A 10,237-nucleotide genomic window follows, 5' to 3' on the forward strand; every position below is an offset into this window, starting at 1 on the left:
CTCTGTGCCTCAGATTCATCAATTGTAAAATGAGCATGAAATACCTGTTCTTCCTCCAACTTGGAGTGTGAGCCCCACGTGGGACAGGGACTCTGTCCACTTAGATTAATTTATATCTACCCCAACCCTTAAGTGCATGACACATAATGATGATGATGATGGTATTTGTTTAAGTGTTTACTATGTGCCAAGCACTGTTCTAAGCGCTGGGGAAGATACAAGGTTATCAGGTTATCCCACATGGGCTCACAGCCTTAATCCCCATTTTACAGATGGGGTAACTGAGGCACAGAGAAGCTAAGTGACTTGCCCAAAGTCACACAGCGGACAAGTGGCGGAGCCGGGATTAGAACCCACGACTTCTTACTCCCAAGCCCGTGCTCTTTCCACTCAGCCATGCTGCTTCACTGTAAATCCTCAATAACTTAAGCATCATCATCATCATCATTCTCCTCTTAGCACACTAGGGCATTCAAGGAAATGCAGTGTGGCCTAGTGGATAGAGCACAGGCTTGGGAGTCAAAAAACCTGGGTTCTAAGCAGGGCTCTGACATTTGTCTACTGTATGACCTTGGGCAAGTCATTTCACCTCTCTGTGCCTCAGTTACCTCATCTTTAAAATGAGAATTAAGACTGTGAGCACCAAGTGGGATATGGTCTATATTTGACCTGATACCTTTGTATCTACCCTAAAACTTACAACAGTGCCTGGTACAAAGTAAGTGCTTAGCAAATATCATAAAAAAGGGGAAACCAGACACAGAATGCCTTTGAGAGAGAGTTCATGTGTGTGTTTGTCGGGTTGGGGGGGTGTCTTTAAAAAGACAAAACCGAACACAGCCTTGACCAACACCTTAATTAAGAATTGATGGTAATTTTCTCAGAGGGAAAGAGAAGGTCCTCAAAGATAAATTCCCATAAGTGCCTTCAAGATAAGGAAAACTCTCGGTCACTATTTTGATCAGGAAGGATAGACTGATTCTGTCCACTTTGCCTTCCCTACAGAGTGGCTCAGTGGAAAGAGCAAAGGATTGGAGTCAGAGGTCATGGGTTCTAATCCCTGCCCCACCACTTGTCAGCTGTGTGACTTCGGGCAAGTCACTCAACTCTCTGTGTCTCAGTTACCTCATCTCTAAAATGGGGATTAAAACTCTGAATCCCACGTGGGACAACCTATCTTGTACCCCCCAGCGCTTAGAACAGTGCTAGGCACATAATAAGCACTTAACAAATATCATCATTCTTATTACCAACTCAATTGTGAGATGCTTTTATACTGTCATAAGAGCTCAGTACGGTGCTCAGCACAAAAAGCCCTCTCTGAATACCATCAATTGATTAGTTATGGTAATTACCTTGAATGAATTTTAAAATCTGAATAGTTTTCCACTTTTCAAGATCTAGATTGCAATTGTATAGTGGTGTTGAAAAGGTCCCCCAGCTTGTAATAGCTTTTCATCCTCGAATACCGTGTCTGGAGACTTTCTGTTGGCAAGATGAATACTGGGCAAATTCTTTCCGAGCAGACAGCATCATCTCTCCACACTACATAAAATCCCCATAGGGTGTGAGGCCTCAGTAGACATTAAATGACTATTTAATGATGATGCCCTGTAAAGCCTCTGATATGGTCACACCTAGACTTCCCTTTTCAATATATTATGGAGGTAGTGAGGTGTTCAGTTATTTTGATCTCTTAGACATCAAAAGTGCATTTTCTCTGTCCCTTCCTCTTTCTGACCCCGCTCTCTCTGTCCCCCCGCATTCTTGGTCCCCTTCTTTCCACTTCTTCACATCTTTCTCTTTCTCCCCATCTTTCTCCACTCTCCCACCCCACCTCTTATTTCCCCTTCTTTCTCCTCCTCCCTCTCTCTCTCATACCTCTCTTTCTTCCCTCTCTTTTTATCTTTCTCCATCATTTTCTTCCTCTCCCCTCAATTTCCCTCTCCCCTTTCTCTTCTCTTTTCTCTTTCTTCTCCTCTCTCCCCCTTCCTCTCTCTCTCCCCTCCCTCTCTCTCTGAACTCTCTTCCCCCTCCCTCCCCACTCCCCATGGTTTTCACTCTTTATCCCCTTTTTCCTTTGAGTCTACATTTGAATCGAGGATTGATGTGCCAAAGAGATTCCATGTTTTTCATGTTCTGCATAGTGATTGTTCAAGGGACCAATTATTTATTAATGTCTCTTTTCTTGCTCCATTGGGTTGAAATTTTTCCTTGTGATTCTGTGATAAGGTCATAGAGACAACTTCATTCAATGGTACAGTAGGTCTTGAATTCAAAGGGGATTTGATGCCTTGACACTTTTCCAGGATTTTAGTCTGGTAATCCTGATGAATCTAAATATTAGCCCTGTCTGATTAAGGACAAATTTACTTCGTCAAGGTATTTTCAATACTTCTTTTCAAAGGTAGCTGTTGACCACTAACAGACCTGGTACATGGTTTGGTCAAATGACTTTAGATGATTCAGGGACGCTTCTCCAAAGGGAAGATCGTTCCTGTGTGTGTTTGCTTTTTGTATTTGTGTATTGCTGGAAGACAGTGATACATGGATAAATCGAAGGATGTTACTATGACAACTCCTATCCCACATGCCCCAGAGCCTGGTTGTTGACCCACCCTTTAGTGAGTTTTGTTAGGAAACAAGCAAGGTATGCAATAGGAAATAGAAATGAGCATTTCCCCAAAGAAAGCCTGTGGCTTTCTAAGTAGAAGCGGTTAACTGTTTCTTATAATTAATGAGAGGCTACTTAGATGGAACGCCTTTCAATTTTTTGACATTCTAATGCTTTAGAGCATTTTTATCATGCTTTTTGATCTTTTAAATGCCCAAAAGAGAACTACATTATCACGCTCCAAAGTACTCAAGTATGTTGAGAGAGAGCACAGTCCTACATGAAGGCTGTCTGTAATAATAATAATGATAATGATGGCATTCATTAAGCACTTACTATGTGCAAAGCACTGCTCTAAGCGCTGGAGGGATAAAAGGTGATCAGGTTGTCCCACGTGGGGCTCACAGTCTTAATCTCCATTTTACAGATGAGGTAACTGAGGCTCAGGGAAGTAAAGTGACTTGCCCAAGGTCACACAGCTTACACGTGGTGGGGCCGGGATTCAAACCCATGACCTCTGACTCCCAAGCCCAGGCTCTTTCCACTGAGCCATGCTGCTTCTCCAAACATGATGTTTGATAAGGAGATCAGACACAGTCCCTTTCCCGTATAGGCCTCACAGTCTTAATCCCCATTTTCCAGATGAGGTAACTTAGGCCCATAGAAAGTTGGGCCTGCTGCTGTAGTATAAATAGGACACCTTTTTTTTTTTTATTTAAATACTTTCAACTGGTATTCACCATCTTAGGAAGATAATAATTTAAATGGTTTTCAGTTGCTTATAAGAATAATGATGATATTTATTATCTATATCTATAATGATCCATATCTAGACCTATAGTAGCTTATCTATAATGAATATTGACTGTGTCATCAAGCTGAACACAATAAATGTGTATATGTGCATAATTTATCATCTCCTCACCCTTTAGCACCACAACCACTTTAATACCTGATCCTTCCTTCTCTCTCCCCTGACGCCCTCCCAGCCCATCCCCTATGCACATATATTTATGTCTTTGTTTTCCATTATTTCCTTCCATCTTTGGGTTAACTTAGGTTCCTTTACCCCCTCTGGATTGTAAGCTCCTTGAGGGCAGGCATCATATGTACTACTCCTGTCCCACTCTCCCAAGGGTTTAATGCTAAGCGTTGCCAACAGAAGGTGCTCAATAAGTACTATTGATTGGGCATATGTGTTTATATTTCTAAATACATTTAAAGGTAGATATATCAAATTTCTGCTATCAGATATGTTCAAAACAGAATCAATTCTTGAATCTCAAAGGTCAGAGGATGTCTAGGCCTCATTTTTTTTTTTTTAGGTATTTGTTAAGTGCTTACTAGGTTCCAAGCACTGTTCTAAGAGCTGGGGTAGATACAAGGTAATCAGGTTGTCCCACGCAGGGCTCACAGTCTTCATCCCCATTTTAGAGATGAGGTAACTGAGGCGCAGAGAAGTTAAGTGACTTCCCCAAGGTCACACAGTTGACACATGGAGGAGCGGGGATTAGAAAATATAACCTCTGACTCCCAAACCCGGGCTCTTTCCACTAAGCCATGTTGCTCTATTTCCAATTTGGAGTTGTTGGGTTTTTTTGCTTGTATTTTTTTTTTGGTATTAAAGTGCTTTGTGCCAGGCACTGTACTAAGTGTTGGGATAGATACAGATTAATCAGGTTGGACACAGTCCATATCCCACACGGGGCTCTTAATCTTAATCCCCATTTAACAGTGAGGTAACTGAGGCCCAGAGAATTGAAATGGCTTGCTCCAGATCTAACAGCAGATGTGTGGCAGAGCTGGGATTAGAACCCAGGACCTTCTGACTTGAGGCCTGTGCTCTTTCCACTAGGCCATCCTGCTTCTCTGGGGAAGGGGATGGGAGAATCAGGGAAGGGACTCTTGTTTATCAAAAGCAAGCCCTGGAAGTTTCTTCTCCCTCCAGCAACTCTGGTCCTTATGCACCTGAGGGAGGCGGGACAGTCTCAGAATTCTCCCATGACGTTTTGCATACAGTAATCAATCAAACATTTATTGAGTTCTTACTCTTCATGAATCTCCTACTAAATTTGAAAAGGAGTACAGTGGAATAGTGATGAACATTAATAATGCTAAAGGAGTCATTCATTCAGAGAAGCAGCGTGGCTCAATGGAAATGGCTGTGGGGTCAGAGGTCATAGGTTCAAATCCCGGCTCCGCCAATTGTCAGCTGTGTGACTTTGGGCAAGTCACTTCACTTCTCTGGACCTCAGTTACTTCATCTGTAAAATGGGGATTAAGACTGTGAGCCCCCCGGGAACAACCTGATCACCTTGTAACCTCCTCAGCGCTTAGAACAGTGCTTTGCACACAGTAAGTGCTTAATAAATGCCATTATTATTTTTTTTTTATTCATTCAATCGAATTTATTAAGCACTGACTGGGTGCAAAGCACTGTACTAATCACTTGGGAGAATATAACAATGGACACATCCCCTGTCCACAACAAGCTCACAATGTAGAGGGGATGAATCACCTATTCTAATGAGCAGAAAAAAATATAAAACCTGTCCATTTACAACGTGACCACGTGCAACAGAAATCACTGGACTTCAGTATTGCAGATGTTTCATTCCACAATTACAGAACAGATCACATGCATCCTAAGATTAAATCTCCCCCAGATAGGACATGCTACAGGACTGTGTGGTTCTCCCAGATCTGGCTCCAGATGACCTTGTTCATCTCTCTCTAAAAGCTGTGGGATTCTTCAAAACTAATCAGCCAAGCAATCAATTGCATTTGAATGCTGACTAGGTACAGAGCACTGTACTAAGCACTTGGGAGAGCACAGAGTTGGTAGACACGTTCCCAAGAGTCACGATCCTGTTTTTGTTCCCTAAAATAGGCTCACATCGTCCTTGTGGTGATCGAAAGATGAGGTTTCCTTTCCTGCTTCTTGGTAGTCATCATGGATTAAAAGCTAGTTTCTGGATATAGCCACAGCTTCTTGCCTTTATTCATTCATTCATTCATTCAATCGTATTTATTGAGCGTTTACTGTGTGCAGAGCACTGTACTAAGCATTTGGGAAGTACAAGTTGGCAACATATAGAGATGGTCCCTACCCAACAGCGGGCTCACAGTCTAGACAGCGGGCTCAAAGTTTTGTTTTCACACCATGAGCCACTCCTGCCATTTGGACACTAGACCTTTCTTGATCTTCCCAGACTTACATCCTGATTTATACCCAAATAAATTCTGACCATTCCCTAGACATAGCTCTGACTCTCTTTCACTTCTTTCCAACCAGTTTTATGAGGCCGGAACAAAGCCCAAGCCCTTCGTGGTGAAGAACCAAAAAATAACATCAAAGCAAACCAAGTGTCTTGGGGACCACCAAGAATTACCGATTAGGGTATGGCATCTCCCTTCCTTCCTTTTATGAGAAGCAGCATGGCTCAGCTGCAAGAGCACGTGCTTGGGACACAGAGGTCATGGGTTCTAATCCCGCTCTGCCATATTTCTGCTGTGTGACCTTAGGCAAGTCACTTTTGGTTCTCTGGTCTTCAGTTACCTCATCTGTAAAATGGGGATGAAGACTGTTAGCCCCACGTGGGACAACCTGATCACCTTGTATCCCCTCCAGCGCTTAGAACAGTGCTTCACACATAGTAAGCGCTTAACAAATGCCATCATCATCATCATTATTATTATTCTATCTTGGCATGGATGTTTTTTTCACTTTAGTTTCGCCATTGTGAACCTCTGAGAGAGGTTGTGAACTCTTATGGTGAAGTAAAGCCATGAAAAGGAAAAATATGTTTAAGCTTATCAATCAGTCCATCAATAGTGTTTATTGAGCACTTGCTGTATGCAGAGCACTGTACTAAATGCTTGGGAGAGCACAATCTAAAAGTGTTGGTAGTCATGTTCTAGCCTACAGTCTAGAGGGGGAGGCAGGCATTAAAATAAATTATAAGTATGTACATAAATGCTGTGTGTCTCAGAATGGGTGAATAAAGGTTACAAATCCAAGTACAAGGGCATCAAGCACTTAGTACAGTGCTCTGCACATAGTAAGCGCTCAATAAATATGACTGAATGAATGAGAAGGAGTAGGGTAAATGAGGGCTTAGTCGGTGGAGAGCTTCTTGGAGGAGATTTATTTTAATAAGGCTATCCACAAATTCTGATTATTATTGAATATGGCCGCTCCAACTACACAGTGACAACTTCTGTGTTTGGAAACTAACAAATGAACAAAAATAGTGCTATTAACTATTGTTTCAGTGTTAGGTAAGGAGTTAAGGAGGGCAGTCTTGCAAAAATCATCGACACAGTCGATGAAAGGAGCGAGCAACCACTGAGCTTTAGCTTCTGAAGCCCATTTCAGTTTGGCGCTGAGTCTCAAATATCAGAACTACTACATCAATCAATTAATCTGAGGCATACAAAGCCTCGAGAAGCAAAGGCATTTCGTGGACCATTCGGTGATTTTCTTATGAGGGCAGCAACAACATAGCTCTGCTCGGGAGAGTTTTTCAAGCTTCCCAGGTGGGTGCCGGAATACATTTATTTATTTGGGTCTACTTCAAAAGGAATCAGAGAAGCCAGCTGAAACATATCTCCAGTGTGAAATCAAACAGTCAAAACCAAATTTCCTGGACAGAGGTCACGTTAGCCAGGTTCATTCTTATTGCCGGACAACTTTGAAGCCAGGACCTCGGAACGGATATGTCTCTCACAGGGCAGGGTGAAAGAACCGCCGAAGGATGCCTGGCCTAAATTCTTTCACTGTGCCTCTACTGCGGGTCAAAGTGACTTCTTCATTTTCTCACTCCTGATCTTTTGGGAAATGTTTACCTTCAGAAAAATAATTGTAATCCAATATTGCCACCTAGTGAGAAAAAACAAACTACAGCTCGAAGTCTAAGAAAGCCCTAAAAGCTTTTTGTCACTCACAGTGGAAAAGTGTAATTTATTTAATTTCCTAATTGGATATGCAGGCCTTCACCAAATGAAAGACTGCTTTAGAGCACTTGATCGGGAACTCCCACCCCCTCCATATACACCAGACCACCAGTCTTCACCCCTTTCTAAGCCTTATTAAACATCATGGTCGAGTGTCAAGAGCAGAGTCTTGGGAGTCAGAGGTTGTGGGTTCTAATCCTGGTTCTGCCTCCTGACTGCTGTGTGGCCTTGGGCAAGTCACTGAACTTCCCTGGGCTTCAGTTATCTCATCTGTATAATGGGGATTAAGACTGTGAGCTCCATGTGGGAATGGGACGGTGTCCAACCGGATTACCTTGTGTCAGCCCCAGTGTTTAGAACAGTGCTTGGCACATAGTAAGTACTTAACAAATTCTATAAAAATAAGTATTATTATTATTTTGGTATCCCCTTCAAGAGGCTTTCCCCAATTAAGACCTGTTTTCCCTGATTAGCTCTCCTTCTGTATCATCTAGAAGAAGATGAGAAGCAGCATGGCTTAGTGGAAAGAGCACGGGCTTGAGAGTCAGAGGTCATGGGTTCTAATTCATTCATTCATTCATTCAATCGTATTTATTGAGAGCTTACTGTGTGCAGAGCACTGTACTGAGCGCTTGGGAAGTACAAGTTGGCAACATATAGAGATGGGCCCTACCCAACAGCAGGCTCACAGTCTAGAAGAGGGAGACAGACAACAAAACAAAACATATTAAGACAATAAAATAAATAGAATAAATATGTACAAATGAATAAATAGAGTAATAAATACGTACAAACATATATACATATATACAGGTGCTGTTGGGAGGGGAAGGAGGTAAGGCGGGGGGGATGGGGAGGGGGAGGAGGGGGAGAGGAAGGAGGGGGCTCAGTCTGGGAAGGCCTCCTGGAGGAGGTGAGCTCTCAGTATGTCTGCTATGTGAGCTTGGGCAAGCCACTTCACTTCTCTGTGGCACAGTTACCTCATCTGTAAAATGGGGATTAAGAGTGTGAGCTCCATGTGGGACAATCTGATTACATTGTATCTACCCCAGTGCTTAGAACAGTGCTTGGCACATAGTACGTGCTTAGCAAATACTATTATTATTATTATAATGACCTAAATATTTGGATCTGTACCCTTTGGCAACTAGGGATTCTCCCCACCCTCAGCCTCACAGTACTTACATACCTGTAATGGATTTATTTATATTAATATCTATCTCTTCCTCTAGAATGTAAGCTCGTTGTCATCAGGGAACATCTGCCAACTGTTCTAGTGCACTGTCCCAAGTGCTTAGTGCAGGTTTCTGCTCACAGCAAGGGGAAGCAGTGCAGTTTAGTGAATAGAGCAGGGGCCTGCAGGACAGAGGACCTGGGTTCTAATCCTATCTCCATCACTTGCCTGTGTGTGACCCTGGAAAAGTCATTTCTCTACATCTCAGTTTCCTCAACTGCAAAATGGGGATTCAATTCCTGTTCTCCCTCCTAAATGACCGTGAGCCTCCTGTGGGACAGGGACTGTATCGGACCTCATTAACATGTCTTTTTCCCCCCAGTGCTTGGAACAGTGCTGCCTGACACCCAGTAAGTGCTTAACAAACACTATTAAAAAAGGAAGTACTCATTAAATACCATTGATTGATTGTATTCTCTTCCAAATAATGTTTTCTGGCCCAAGACATCACAAAAGAATTCAGATGACACCACTCTTATCACCAACAAAGGGGAAATAGTTCCCAGATGTTAAGAAGGCAAGAGTGATCTCTTAAATGTGCCTCACGATACCAAGAAACTGGACAAAGTGTCACAGCTTCTGTCAATCGGTGGTGTTCTTTAAGTGCCTGCTGACTTCTAGACTGTGAGCTCACTGTTGGGTAGGGACCGTCTCTATATGTTGCCAACTTGTACTTCCCAAGCACTTAGTACAGTGTTCTGCACACAGTAAGCGCTCAATAAATATGATTGAATGAATGAATGAATGCTGAGGGCAGAACACTGTACCAAGCATTTGAAAGAGTACAACAGAAACAAAGTTATTTCTCTGGCCTCAAGGAACGTATGATCTAATGGTCTTAAACAGTGAATTTGAGGAAGTAACACCTGCAGACAAAATTACAAAAAAGGCGAAGCACTGAGATCTGGTGGCATCTCTATGGAATTGAAAATGAGAAAAAATTGCTTAATTGCAATAATTGTTTCATTTGTTAAGGGCTTACTATGTGCCAAGCAATGTGCTAAGCATGAAGAAAGACACAAGATACAGTCCCTGTCCCATATGGGTCGCAAAAACTAATGAGTAGGAAGAACAGATATTCAATCCCTATTTTACAGATGAGGAAACTAAGTCACGGAGGAGTATATGTAGAGAAGCAGCGTGGCTCAGTAGAAAGAGCACAGGCTTTAGAGTCAGAGGTCATGGGCTCGAATCCCGGCTCTGCCAATTGTCGGCTGTGTGACTTTGGGTGAGTCACTTAAATTCTCTGTACCTCAGTTCCCTCATTTGTAAAATGGGGAGAAGACTGTGAGCCCCCCATGGGACAACCTGATCACCTTGTAATCTCCCTAGCACTTGGAACAGTGCATAGTAAGCACTTAACAAATGCCATTATTATTATTATTATTATTATTATTATTATTATCATCATTGTTATCATTACTATGATTATT

Source organism: Tachyglossus aculeatus, chromosome 6, assembly GCF_015852505.1.
Source record: "Tachyglossus aculeatus isolate mTacAcu1 chromosome 6, mTacAcu1.pri, whole genome shotgun sequence".
In the NCBI taxonomy this organism is placed as follows: domain Eukaryota; kingdom Metazoa; phylum Chordata; class Mammalia; order Monotremata; family Tachyglossidae; genus Tachyglossus; species Tachyglossus aculeatus.